This window comes from Lagenorhynchus albirostris, chromosome 1 (genome assembly GCF_949774975.1).
Source record: "Lagenorhynchus albirostris chromosome 1, mLagAlb1.1, whole genome shotgun sequence".
Taxonomy (NCBI): domain Eukaryota; kingdom Metazoa; phylum Chordata; class Mammalia; order Artiodactyla; family Delphinidae; genus Lagenorhynchus; species Lagenorhynchus albirostris.
Genome location: NC_083095.1, coordinates 174,295,569 through 174,309,230, shown reverse-complemented (window position 1 = coordinate 174,309,230; position 13,662 = coordinate 174,295,569). Strand labels below are relative to the sequence as shown.

Sequence of the window (13,662 nt, the reverse complement as noted above, 5' to 3'; positions counted from 1 at the left end):
CACACCCTGCTTATAAATTATTTTAATGGTTGCACAGATTACCTTTTAGCTTTATTGAAATTTTAGCAGAATCAGACTGGCATTGACTTCTCTGCTGAGACCAACAGGTTTCTGATAGAATGGGTTTATGTGCAGTGATAATCCATTCTTAGATGGGTGGAAAATGTGGACACCAAGGTGAGAGAAGCCTTCATTTTATTTCAATTGTTTAAATAATCATTTACTCATGGAGCATTTATGTAAGGATGTGAAAGAGAGAGGGCAAAGAAAGAAACAAGACCACGACCACCACACTGTTCTTCTCCACGTCCCAAACTGTCAGACAACTCACAAGAATACATATGAGTCTTGTTTTCATTCCTGTGCCACATCATGTCTTTCACCTGGTGTCCTGTCAGGACCACTTCCATCCCCAGTCAGTGAGACTATGTCCTACTGAGTACCTGCAAAGTTCAAATCTCACATTACTACAGTTTCCTCTAGCTTTCTTCTGGGTCCATTCATGCAATGTTAGGGTTTTTAACACTTTGGCACACAGGTACTGTGCCTATGGCCCCTAAAAATAAATCATAGGCTCCAAATTACAAAAAAAAATTGAAAAATAAAAATTCATGTTTACTTATGTTTCCAGATAACATTATGACAATATTTTATGACAATAACATTTACGAAATTTTCATTACATTTGAAAATGATTCCTAGATTAGATTTTCTCACTTAGAGCACCATTTCTAAGTATGTATGGCTGTCAATAATAGTAAGTTAAATAATCACAGAAGTGATTTATATAAACATAGTTACCATATGACCCAGCAATTCCACTCCTATGCAAGAGAAAACATGTCCACACAAAAACCTGGACGCAAATGTTCAGAGCAGCATTATTCATAAAGGCCAAAAAAGTGGAAATAACTCAAATGTCTATCGAGCAATAAATGGATAAATAAAATGCAGTACATCCATACAACAGATTATTATTCTGTAATACAAGAGGATGGAGTACTAATAGATGCTACAATACAGATGAACCTTGAAAACACTATGTGAATAAAGTTGGTCACAAAAGACCACGTGTTTTAGGATTCCACTTACGTACATGAAATATCCAGAATAGGCAAATCCACAGACACAGGAAGTATTTCAGTGGTTGCACAGGGCGAGAGGACTTGGAGAAAAATGGGAAGTGATTGCTAATTAGGTGATGAAAAATGTTCTAGTATTGATTGTCATCATGTTTGTACAACCCTGTGAATGCGCTAAAAACCACTGAATTGTACCGTTCAAGAGTACACTGAAATGGTACGTGAAGCATAACTCAATAAAGCTGTCAGACATTTAAGGTGAAATAATCATATCAAAAACTTTGGAGCGGGCTACCCTGGTGGCGCAGTGGTTGAGAGTCCGCCACGGGTTCATGCCCCGGTCCAGGAAGATCCCACATGCTGCAGAGCGGCTGGGCCCGTGAGCCATGGCCGCTGAGCCTGCACGTCCGGAGCCTGTGCTCCGCAACCGGAAAGGCCCGCGTACCGCAAAAACACAAACAAACAAACAAAAAACTTTGGAGCAATTTAACGTGGAGGGAAGGGGAGAAAAGGTATATTTACATGGTTGTAAACTCTGAAATCTCAGTCTCCCTCTCACTCCCATGCTCTACTCACCAGCTCCCATCACCAGAGGCATATATTATATGTGTCTGAGGGTATTTTATACATATATATTGTTATTCCCCCTTTTTACATAAATGAATATAGAGAGGGTCTTTTTCTACTTGTTTTACATAAATGGTATTACACTGCTTACTTAACAATATATTCACTTAACAGTATATTTGGGAAAGTATTCCATTTTAATACACAAGGGTTTCTTTAATCTTAATAGCATTTCATTGTTTGGCTGTATCTGGATTCATTCTACTAAGTTTGATATGATACATGATGAGTCCTCCAAAATTGAAGTGCCTAGTTTAATATCAGTAATTTTAAGTTAAATAGTTTTTTTTTTATGAATTAGTAAGCTCTTTTTTTTCTTTTTGCAGTATGTGGGCCTCTCACTGTCGTGGCCTCTCCCGTTGCGGAGCACAGGCTCCAGACGCGCAGGCCCAGCGGCCATGGCTCACGGGCCCAGCCTCTCCGTGGCATGTGGGATCTTCCCAGACCGGGGCACGAACCGCGTCCCCTGCATCGGCAGGCGGACTCTCAACCACTGCACCACCAGGGAAGCCCAGTAAGCTCTTTTTATGTTGACATTAACAAGGTTTTCTTCTAAAGATACTGATAACACAATTTAAGTTACAACTGCTATACTAGTTGATAAGAGAAGAAAATTACACTATTACCATTAACTACCGTTTACTAATAAATACCTTCTGAATTCCTCCTATGCTATACATATTATACATATAAGCATTACTAACCATCAACCTGCAAGTCAGCAAAATCCAGACTGCAGGAAACTACTGGATAATCAGATTTCTTCAATAAACTATGCACACACATAAGAGGAAAAGAGAGAAAAGAAAATGAGAGTGGGAGAGAGATATATGTGGAATGGAAACTGAACTAAAATAGACTAAAAAGGCACATTCATCTACCACAGTGTGACTGATCTTATTTGGATCTAGATTTAAGCTCCTTTTAAAAATTATATTTATGATAACCCTAGAAATTTATAAACTGATGGGATATTTGATGACTTTAAAAAATAATTTTTATAACAATAATTATGAGAGCCTTAAAACTGAGAGTCCTTATCTGTCAGAGACACATGCCAAAATATTTATGGATGTAATAAATGCTGTCTGAGATCTGCTTCAAAATTAAACAGCTTGTTTATGAATTGATAATTGTTGAGAATGAGTGATAAGTACATGAGGGATTATTATAATATGCATTTTCTGTATATGTTTGCGATTTTCCAAAGTAAAAGGGTAAAAAAAAAATCTTCACCATCATCATCATTAACAGTTCCATAAATATGGGGGGAAGCACATAAAAGAAATCAGAAAGCTTAAAAAAAAAGTAGTATTAATTCAAAAGGTCTAACATTCAATTAATATGCATTCTGGAAAATTAGAATGAGAGGTAATTATCAAAGAAAAAATATCCCAGAACTAATGAACATTAGTTTTCCAACTTAAAAGGGCATACTGAATACCCAGAATATTTGATTTTAAAAATAAATAACAAGGCACCTCTTTTTGACACATTAAAACACTGGGGGTAAAGAAAAGATTCCGTAAGTTTTCAGAAAGGAAAAAACGACTACATAAATTAAAGTCTTTAGATTTACAAGAGCAACACTGGAAGCTGGAAGGTAATATAAAGCAATGCCTTCAAAATTCTCAGGGAAAATGACTAACCACCTAGAATTCTCTATCAAGAGTGGTATCAGGGCTTCCCTGGTGGCGCAGTGGTTGAGAGTCCGCCTGCCAATGCAGGGGACGCGGGTTCATGCCCCGGTCCGGGAGGATCCCACATGCCACGGAGCGGCTAGGCCCGTGAGCCATGGCCGCTGAGCCTGCACGTCCGGAGCCTGTGCTCCGCAACGGGAGAGGCCACAACGGTGAGAGGCCCGCGTACTGCAAAAAACAAACAAACAAACAAACAAAAAAACTTCAACAAGATACCACTATACATTTATTAGAATGGCTCAAAAATTCTGACAGTATCAAATGCAGATGAGGACATGGAGCAACTGAAACTCTCATTTGCTGCAGGTGGGAATTTAAAATGAAATAACCACTTAGGCAGTTTCTATTAAAATTAAGCAAACACTTCCCATGTGACCCAGCAATCCCATTCCTGGCTATTTATAGATAATAAATGAAGACATACATTTATAGAAAAACCTAAACACAAAATTTTAGAGCACCTTTATTCATGACTACCAAAACCCAGAAACCCAAATGTGCCATCAACTAGTGAATGGAAAACAAAATGTGGTGCTTTCACACAATGGTGTACTATTCAACATTAAAATGGACCAAATCACTGATATGTGGACAACAATGGGTGATTCTCAAAAGCATTATGCCAAGTGAAAGCAGACAGACTCATTAGGCTACGTATTGTATGGCTGCTGAAAAAGGCAAAAATATAAGGACATACATCAGATCACTGGTTGTCAGAGACTCAGGACGGACTACAAAGGAGCAAATAGGAAACTTCTGGGGTGATAAAACATTCTATATCTTGATTGTGGTGGTGGTTATGTGACCATATAAATTTGTCAAAATTCAAATAACTGTGTATCTTTTTAGGGTGAATTTTACTATGTGTAAGTTATACCTCAGTAAACCTGACCCCTCAAACTCAACATGTCCATCCATTTCCAGTATTTCACATCTTAATAAATATTTTCATACATCTAGCTCCTCAAGGTAGAAATTTTATTAATCATTCTTGATTTCTCTTACTCTCTTCTTCAAATCAATGAATAAGTCCTGTCAACCCTATCTTCTAACCATTTCTTGAATCCAACCACTACTTCCCATTCCCACTGACATCACCCTAATCCAAACCACCACCTCTCACCCAACTACTGCCTCCTAAATGAGCCACCTGTATCCTCTTTTGCCCCCTTGTTACATTCCAAATACTGTGGCCAATGTAAGCTTTCCAAAAATGCAAGTCTGATAATATCATGCCCTCTGCTTACAATTCTTCAAAGACTTTTAACTTACAATCCTTATTATCTATCAATTATCATTTAAGAAAAAATAAAACTTCTCTGTGCTTTCTTAATTTATCACTGACTTCCCATGAAAGTCAATAAATACTTTACTAATATTCTGACAACAAAGACTTTTAAATCGGTTACCAGTTCTAAGAGAATAGCTAGGTAATCCAAAGTAAAGATGAAAATAAAGAAGCAATCAGGAAAATCAAATTAATAAGCTATCCAGATTTCTGATAGCAATGTTCTAAAATCTCTTTTGCTTTTAAAGTTTTTCTCCTCATACACATACCTCACTCCTCAGAACACTGAAAGGTGACCTGTCACTAACCTTTCCTTTCTCCTGAAAATCTTAACTTTCCAGTGAGTTTTAGGTACTGAGGCTGAAAGAGCTCCAAAATAACATGGTACTGCCCCAAAGTATGATGTGTTAACACAGCCTAACAAAATTCCCACTCCAAAAATGTTTTAAAAACAAAGTTACTAGTAATAGCAGAAATACAAAAGATATAACTTTGCAAAGATCAGATGGATTTTAATTTGGAGTGATACTGTGTAGTTCTGCACTTAGACATTTTTCATACAAAGAAGTGACTTGGATAATTACATTTCAGCAGGTAAAGCAGTAACAGAATCTCAAAACATTCCATTTTAAGCCTAGAACTGACATTGGTGCATAATTAGATATTTTATTTGAAGTATAAACTACTTTAGTAAAATGTATAACATGTTTAACATACTGATCAGTATGACTACAGCTTAACTACTGATAAACATTTCAGTTGCCTTCCAAAAGTATAATTATCAATAATGTAAATGGCTAAACGCTTAAAGTTGTGCGTCTCTTTTTAGTTAAAAAAACAAAACAAAACCAAAAAACTAGCAAATGATAATTTTTTATTTCAGTATTGATCAGTACCAGCAACAAAAATTTGGCATTCCAAAAATTACCAAAAAGATATAATACTGGGGACTAAAAAAATTTCAGGCAAGTCAACATACCATAGTTAGTTTTCAAAATGACATTCAGGGGGCTTATTGAGCAGGTTATATTCTAAATACACAAAATAAGGAAAATACTTAAGACCCAATCAAAGAGCATTATTAACTTTGCAATATTTTCCATTTCAAGGGCTGTCTCTAGTGTACACTGACCAAAAATGCTACCATGATTTCATATGAAAATAAGCTCCAAGAATGCATCTAAATACTTCCATCTTATGTACTGAATGTGTGATCCATTAGCTATAGCTAAGAGGTACCTTTGTTAGTTGGAGGCTCAGGGTACAAAGCTTACTGTTGCAATGAGGTTTGACACACAAGATCCACACCACAAATGTCATCTCCATCACATGACTTTCCTACCTAAGAATTTCTAGTAGTATGCTTAAAAAAAAAAAAAAAGGAGGAAACTGGTGTAGAAAACAGTAAAGAGAAATACAGCAGTCTGTCATCCCAGTTGGCAAAATGTATAGTGCAAGATGAAAACCTCAGTCTCAAAAAAAGGGAAGGGGGACAGTGGTAAGTAGGGAATGTACTTATAATACAACAAAAAAGTTACAGAAGACATTTGCTTCCAAAATAAAGCTAATTTGACCAGAATTAAAGACCCTTCTCTCCTCAATGAACTTGAGACTCTCCCACACATCTACACAGACAGTATTTCTTTCCAAGTTTTCACATTGCTCCTATCAGCATGAAGTTTAATGTCTTCTTCACTTGCTTTCTCACTTTTTTCCATTTTTAACAATCTAAGCAAGGAATCTAAGATACCAACCAGCCTTAAAAAAAAAAAGTTCTTTTTTTTTTTTTTTTGCGGTACCCGGGCCTCTCACTGTTGTGGCCTCTCCCGTTGCGGAGCACAGGATCCGGATGCGCAGGCTCAGCAGCCATGGCTCACGGGCCTAGCCGCTCCGTGGCATGTGGGATCTTCCCAGAATGGGGCACAAACCCGTGTCCCCTGCATCAGCAGGCGGACTCTCAACCACTGTGCCACCAGGGAGGCCAAAAAAAAAAATTCTTATATACGTATCAGGGATGAGTTAGAGAACCTGAATTTGTCTGAGTCTCTCATGGGTAGGCAAGCCCAGTTTGGCATGCAGGCTAGACAAGGCTATGACCAATAAGCCTTTTCACATATAATCCAATTAAGAGTGCATTTTTTTTCTAGGCCTGACTTTCTATCCAAATATTAAAAAGGGTTACTCTAATTATCCTCTCTTTGCACAACCCAATGACTTGCAATATTTGTTATCCTATTCTGAGAGCTAAATTAAGTCACATATATCTAAAAACCTTGGATTCATTATTTTGGTAACTTTATACTACATACATTATTATGACTATTAGAAAAGTATGCTCTATTTCTGTCAGAAAATAGTAGTCATAAATAAAAGGGGACAGCTAGTGTAAATGCTATAGTGCTTGATTGGAATCAGAGTTATCAGTGTGAACTCATGGTTTTTAACACACACACAAAGATAAAAAGATATAGAAATAAACATAGACGTTTGTGTATGCATGGATTAGTATACATATATAGTTCTTGCTCTGCTCACTGAGCGGGCCTAGGAGCAATGACACCCCAGTGGCAATGAACACACACAGCATCCAGATCTTGGTTTCTAGATACCATTCTCCAACAGAAGGAACCAGCGTTTGGAGAAGTGATTGGTTCCAGGGCTGCAGCAGGGAAAATATGAGACTGGACATCTTATGATGCCAGAAAATAGAAGTGCTTTCCTAAAGAGGATGGGGGATGTCCAAAAGACAAAGAGCTAACCTGAAAGCCACAGTGGAACAATTTGAGCGATAAAATAAATAATGATAGAATTAGATTATAAACCATAGAGTAAAACAAATATCTATGACCCAACACTGATACAAACAAATTACGGAATAAACAAATATGGAGAAGGGACAGTTCTCCCTTATAGAAGAATTCCAATTAATAAGTGTAGAAGGAAATGAGAAATATATAAAATTGCCATCAGGTGAACACTACTATAATAATTATTACAAGCAAGAACTACCAAAGGATGCTGCAACGAATGGGCAAAAATTTGAGAACAGGATTTCTGCACAGTTTCAATCTCCCCCAAGATATCCAGTAATTACAAAGAGAAAAACAGTAACTTTGCAAGCAGAGAAATTTAACAGACATGACCTTAATGAGAGTCAACATCACCTCTAATAGGATATACTGAAACCCTGTATCCTGTGATGTGACGCACTGAGTAGGACTCAGCATCACTTCTCTAGTATTCCTGCCAAAAATGTACAACCTCAATCTAACTATGAGAAAACATCAGACAAACCAAAGTTGAGAGACATTCTATAAAATAACTGACCACACTCATCACAAGCATGAAGGTGATGGAAGATGAGAAAAGACTATCACAGATCAGAAGAGACTAAGGAGACACATGCTAAATGCTGCGTCTGATCCTGGATTGAATCTTGAAAGAGGTAAAGGACATTACAGGAAAAACTGGTGAGATTCAAATAAGGTCTGTAGTTTAACAGTATTGTAACAATGTTAGTTATCCTCATTTTGATCGTTGTGCTCTGGTTATGTAAGCTGTTAACATTACAAAAAGCTGGGGGAAAAGTATGCTTGGGCTCTCTGTACTATTTGTGCAACTTCTCTGTAAGTCTAAAATTACTCCAACATTTAAAAAACTTGGGGGGACTTCCCTGGTGGTCCAGGGGTTAAGACTCCACACTTTCACTGCAGGGGGCACAGATTGGAAAATTCCACATGCTGCACAGTGCAGCCAAAACTAAATAAATAAATAAATAAATAAAATTTTAAGTATCTTGTACTTTTTTTCAACTGAAGTAAAACAAAGTTGAAAAATTCAAGGAATATCTATACAGGGTAAATCCAACATTTCGCTATTTGAAAAGCAACCTACATTGGCACAGGACTTAAGTCACTGAGTTAATAGATATTTATTAAGTATTTACAATATTCAGACCTCTCTCTACCAAGTACTAGAGATGCTGCCTTCAAGAAGCATACAGATGATAAGAGAAACAAAAATGATAAACTATTAGCCTGATTGATGAAAAATTCCGACACACAATCAGGCTATAATCCAATGATTAACAACAGTAACATCATTTACAATGTTAAAGAATATAAATGAAAATCCCTTGGATAACTAAAATCTTCAAATAGGACATTAACATCTACACATTTACAGAGTTCAAGTAGGCTTAACACATTCACCACATGTTTCATAGTAATTAGTGTCTAATGCTTCAAAAAGAAATATTAAATATTTTCTACCAAAGATTATATTTCTCCAACCTAGAAACTAGCTGCTTACTTATCTCAGACAAAAAAGAAAACAAAGGAGGTAACAATAACAAAAATAACCACAAGAATCAAACTGAACAAAACAGTTCATAAACAAAACAGTTCATAAATCAAGAACAATCTCAGAAAAAAAAGAGGTAGATCAATTTACATAGGAAGTTATGTGGCTAAAGACAGCTAACTGAAAATCAAAATGCCAACCAATATAAAAAGTATTATAAATTCAGTAGAGAACACAGTAAGTCTGGATTTTTTAATTCTTCAAAATAACAAAGCTTAAAGCAACTTACAGAATATTCCATCTCCCCTCCTCCAGGTCAAACAACAGGGTTTAACTGCACCCAAAAGTTGTTGCAGATGCTAATATCATGATCTTAACACTACTCACTGCCTCAAAATTTTTAAGAATCAAAGGAACTTCACTGTTCTAGTATCTCCAACAGGCCTTTCCAAATACACAGTAGTTAACATAGTTTGAATCTATATACAGATCTTCTTCAACTTAAGATCAGGTTACATCCCACTAAACCCATCAGAAGTTAAAAATATCGTTAGGTTGAAATGCATTTAATATACCTAACCTACGAACATCATAGCTTAGCCTAGCCTACCTTAAACGTGCTCAGGACACTTACATGAGTCCACGGTTGGGCAAAATCATCTAACACAAAGCCTACTTTATAATAAAGTATTGAATATCTCATGTAATTTTTTGACTACTGTACTGAAAGTGAAAAACAGAATGGTTTTATGGGCACAGAATGATTCTAAGTATATTGGTTGTTCACCCTCGTAATTGCTAGGCTGACTGGGATCTGAGGCTCACTGCCCAGCATCACGAGATTATCATACTCCATATTGCTAGCCCAAGAAAAGATCAAAATTCAAAGTATGGTTTCTACTGAAGGCATATCACTTTTGTACCATCATAAAGTCGAAAAATTGTAAGTCAAACCATCGTAAATCGGGGAAGGTCTGTATTCTTTAAGATAATAACACAAAGATTATGCTAACATCTGCAATGCAATAGAAACATCACTGTTAAGATTCAAACCCAGGCAAAGAGCCAGATCACTCTGAACAAATAGTTTGATTATTAACTGGTTACTGAGAGAGAATTCAGTCATACATCTCAAGTATCAATAACTTGTTATGTCTCATGATAACATTCCAAATTTCTGCTTGTTTTTCTAACATTTAACATCAGCCAAACTTCTTCAAAATATTAACATTCAAGGGCTTGATCTTGTCATTAATTTACCTGAATTTAACTGACAGTACATACATGAAAACGCTGCTTTCAATCATAATCAAACATTATTTTAGCATGTAAAGAAAATAGGCAGATAAGGTGAAACACACCCACACACCCACACACCCACACACACACAAACAGTGCAAACTTCTGTAAAAAGCCTCACAAAAATAAAAGCTCTTTAAACAACTCCACATGTGCAGTTCCCAAACTCAAAGAGGGCAGGGACCAAATCAGAAAATGTTGCAGTGCCCCAGGACTGTCTCCTCTTCTTTCTACATTCTTTCTTTAGGTGGTCTCATACTGCTTCATAACTTTTAAATACTATTTAATACTCTTAAAAATACAAGGTGTCAAAGCAAGGAAAGTATGCTTCCACTTTTGCCAAATGGGGAGAAGAATCTACACACATTTGCCTACATGTGCACAAAATATATCTTTGGAAAGATGAGTAAGAAACCACTAACATATTTGGCCTTGACAAAAACTGCAGGGACAAGAAATAGAGGAGATTTTCATTCTATATCCCATCAAACATTTCAAATTCTGAATCAGGTGAATGTAGTTTTTATCCAAACATAATTATAATAAACCAACAGATAAAGGCGGATGACTCCCCATCTCTTTCTCTTACTAGAATTTAAATCTGACGAAGGCAGAGATTTTTGTCTATTTTTTCACTACTACACACCCCCACCGCCTAGTCCACAGCTAGTACTTGAAAACTATTTGCTGAATGGACGAAGGACTCCCTAACCTCTCCACTGAAGTCCAGACGTGTATATCCAACTGCCTGCTTCTCAACTCCACGTGAACATCTAACAGGTCCTATGTAACACGTCCCCTCCAACCCTATCCCCATACAACAACCTGCTTCCCTCACTTCTTCGCCATCCCAACACGTGGCATCACCAAGCCCCAGGTGAAGCCCCAAACCCAGGTGTCACCCCTGTCCCAACCAACTGCATTCCCATCCAACCATGCCAAATCACTACTTTTAACTATAAAATATATCTCAAAATCTTTTTTACTGGACTCCAGTCACTACTCAAATCTGCCACAGCCTTCTCACTGGTATCCCTGCTATTCTCCTCTTATCCAATCTCCTTCACAGTCAGATTGTAAACCAGACCATATCACTCCCAGCTTCACAAAAAGGAAATAGCTTTTCAATGTACTTTAAGAATAAAAGCCAAGCAAACGCCTTTGGATAACAGACCTCACATGACCTGACCCCTGAATACCACCTAACCTCTTCTCTCTCGCGAGGGTCCCAGCTCACCTTCACTGAGTTTCTTTCAATTTGCCGAACCCAAGCTTGAAACCACCTCTAGGGATTTCCATTTACTGTTCCCTCAGACAGGAACACTCTTCCCTCAGACTTCCAAAGGCTAAATCCTTCCCACTTTTCAGGTATCAGGTCAAAAGTCACCTCAGTCAGGTCTTTCCTGACCACAGCATCTGAAGCAGTCTGTCCCAGTCACTACCACAACTCCCTATTTTACTTCCTTTATAGCACTTATGATTCTCTGAAATTGCTTTTATTTCTTAATTACTTTCTGACTTTCCCTTACCTCCCAGAATTGAAGCTCCAGGAAAGCAGAAATTTCATGTGTCTTGTTTATGGTTGTATCCCTAATGCTTCCAGTAATGCTTGGCATACGAATCAGGTGCTTAATAAATATTGAACTGTTAGACAAGGCAAAACTGACTTTAAAGAAGGTCCACAGCATTTAATTTAGTGACAAACTGGTGAAGATAAAAAACATGAATAAACTACCTTTCCATATAAAACACTGAAAAAATCACCAAAGGGTGGAGAGTGACGTAACAGTATTTCAGATGCAAGTGAACATTCAAAGACATAGAAAAGGTATTTTTCACATACTTTGTGCATGCACACTACAGAGATGTTCCCCCAACTTATAAACAGCATCTCGCGGCGGGGGGGGGGGGAGAAGATTAACTCAAAACACTGTGTACATCTGCTATTTCATCTCTGACTCTTTTGGAAGGGTCTTCCAAACACTATATTTGGGCAAAAGAGGCAAAATATAAACAATTTGTTCAACTGTCTGTCTTGGAAAGAACTGTGAGATTGTAAAAAGGAGGGAGCAGTCTTTTGAGTGTTTTTAAATGCCTATTACGTAGTCGGTAGTAAATGAGAACTAAGTGATTATTTCCCATACCTTACTATGAGTGTAGATTTGGGACAGGTCTAGTTCAAAGATGCTTACACTGTAAAGTCAAACAGTCTGTAGCAAATGTTAATAGTTTTTATCTTATTATCAAAATTTTAACTTTCAAGGTACTGTCCTTCAACTGGTAATAGTAATCCCTGGGGAAAGGAGAGGATTTAACGATAACAACAGCCTGCAACTCGCAAATGTTTTATGTACATGCACGTATTTGCGGGGTGATGGGGAATGGTGCAGACTCCCTGGTGTGTAACTAAGTGCTCTTAAGAGAGTCTAAGGATCTAATTTCACCAAACCCTAAGTGGTGAGACAGGTCTAGCATGCACATAGGACACTACTCCCCAGAGCTATCAATCTTCGCTGTCTGCGGAAACAAAAGTGAAAACACTCGTAGTAAGGATATAAGAGACTGATGCCGCCCCCCCCCCCGCCCCCAGCAAACACACAGAGCTCTGTGCCCGCGTGAGGACGTAAATAAGCAGAGAACACGCACTCGCACCTTCCCTCCCTAGGAGGAAAATGAGGCCGAGGGAGGGGCGGCCAAGACCGGCTTGGGAGGCCCGGGATGCAGTCCGGGGGCGGCCGGGCTCCGGGGCTGGCGCTCCTGGAGCCGGGGTCACCCACAGGACACCCGGTCCCCAGCCGCCCCTCCATCCCTCCCCTCCCCCTCCGTGCCCCCAACTCCTTTCCCCGCCCCAGCCCCGCCACCCACTAACCGGGAAGGGAAGTTTCCCGGTGCCCGCAACCGGATCCGGGCCTTCAGCGGGTTACCTGCTGCAGAGGCGGGACGCGGGGCAGGGGCCAGGGGTGGGAGACAGCCCGAGGGCGCGCAGGACGAAGCCCGGCGAGGAGGGTGGGCGGCGGCGGCTGTCAGCTCCGTCCCTGCTCACCGCGCTGCCATTACTGCGCGCAGGCGCCTCCCCGCCGGCCGCCGCCACCGCCGAGAAGGGGGGGGGCCCGGGCCGGGGCCGCGGCCGGGCACTCACCTGCCGCCGTGGGAACACGGCAGAGCTCCCGGATGGGACGGCGCTGTGGGAAGTGGAGAGGGGAGAAGGGCGGGCGGGCTATGCGAGCTGTGAAACAACTGTCCTCCAATGCCCGGCTTTCCCGAACCGCCCTCGGGGCTCCTCTTCCGCGGCCTCCAACCCCCCCTGCGCCGGCGATGGTAGAGTCCGCGTACGGCGAGTGCCGAGGGCCGCTCTTGTGCGATC

General features: G+C 39.4%; 1 protein-coding gene across 3 annotated transcripts in view; it reads right to left on the bottom strand.

Annotated features, from left to right (window-relative positions):
• CUL2 (cullin 2) overlaps positions 1-13,355 on the bottom strand; it is an 82,671-nt gene extending 69,316 nt beyond the window's left edge. Inside the window, exon 1 of one of the 3 annotated variants that reach the window (XM_060160936.1) lies at positions 13,223-13,355. The gene's annotated coding sequence lies outside the window, so the exon portion shown is untranslated. Of the gene's footprint in view, positions 1-13,167 lie in introns of all 3 variants that reach the window. The other 2 variants (XM_060160938.1, XM_060160935.1) reach the window with 2 other exon arrangements.
• Positions 13,356-13,662: the final 307 nt, after the last annotated feature.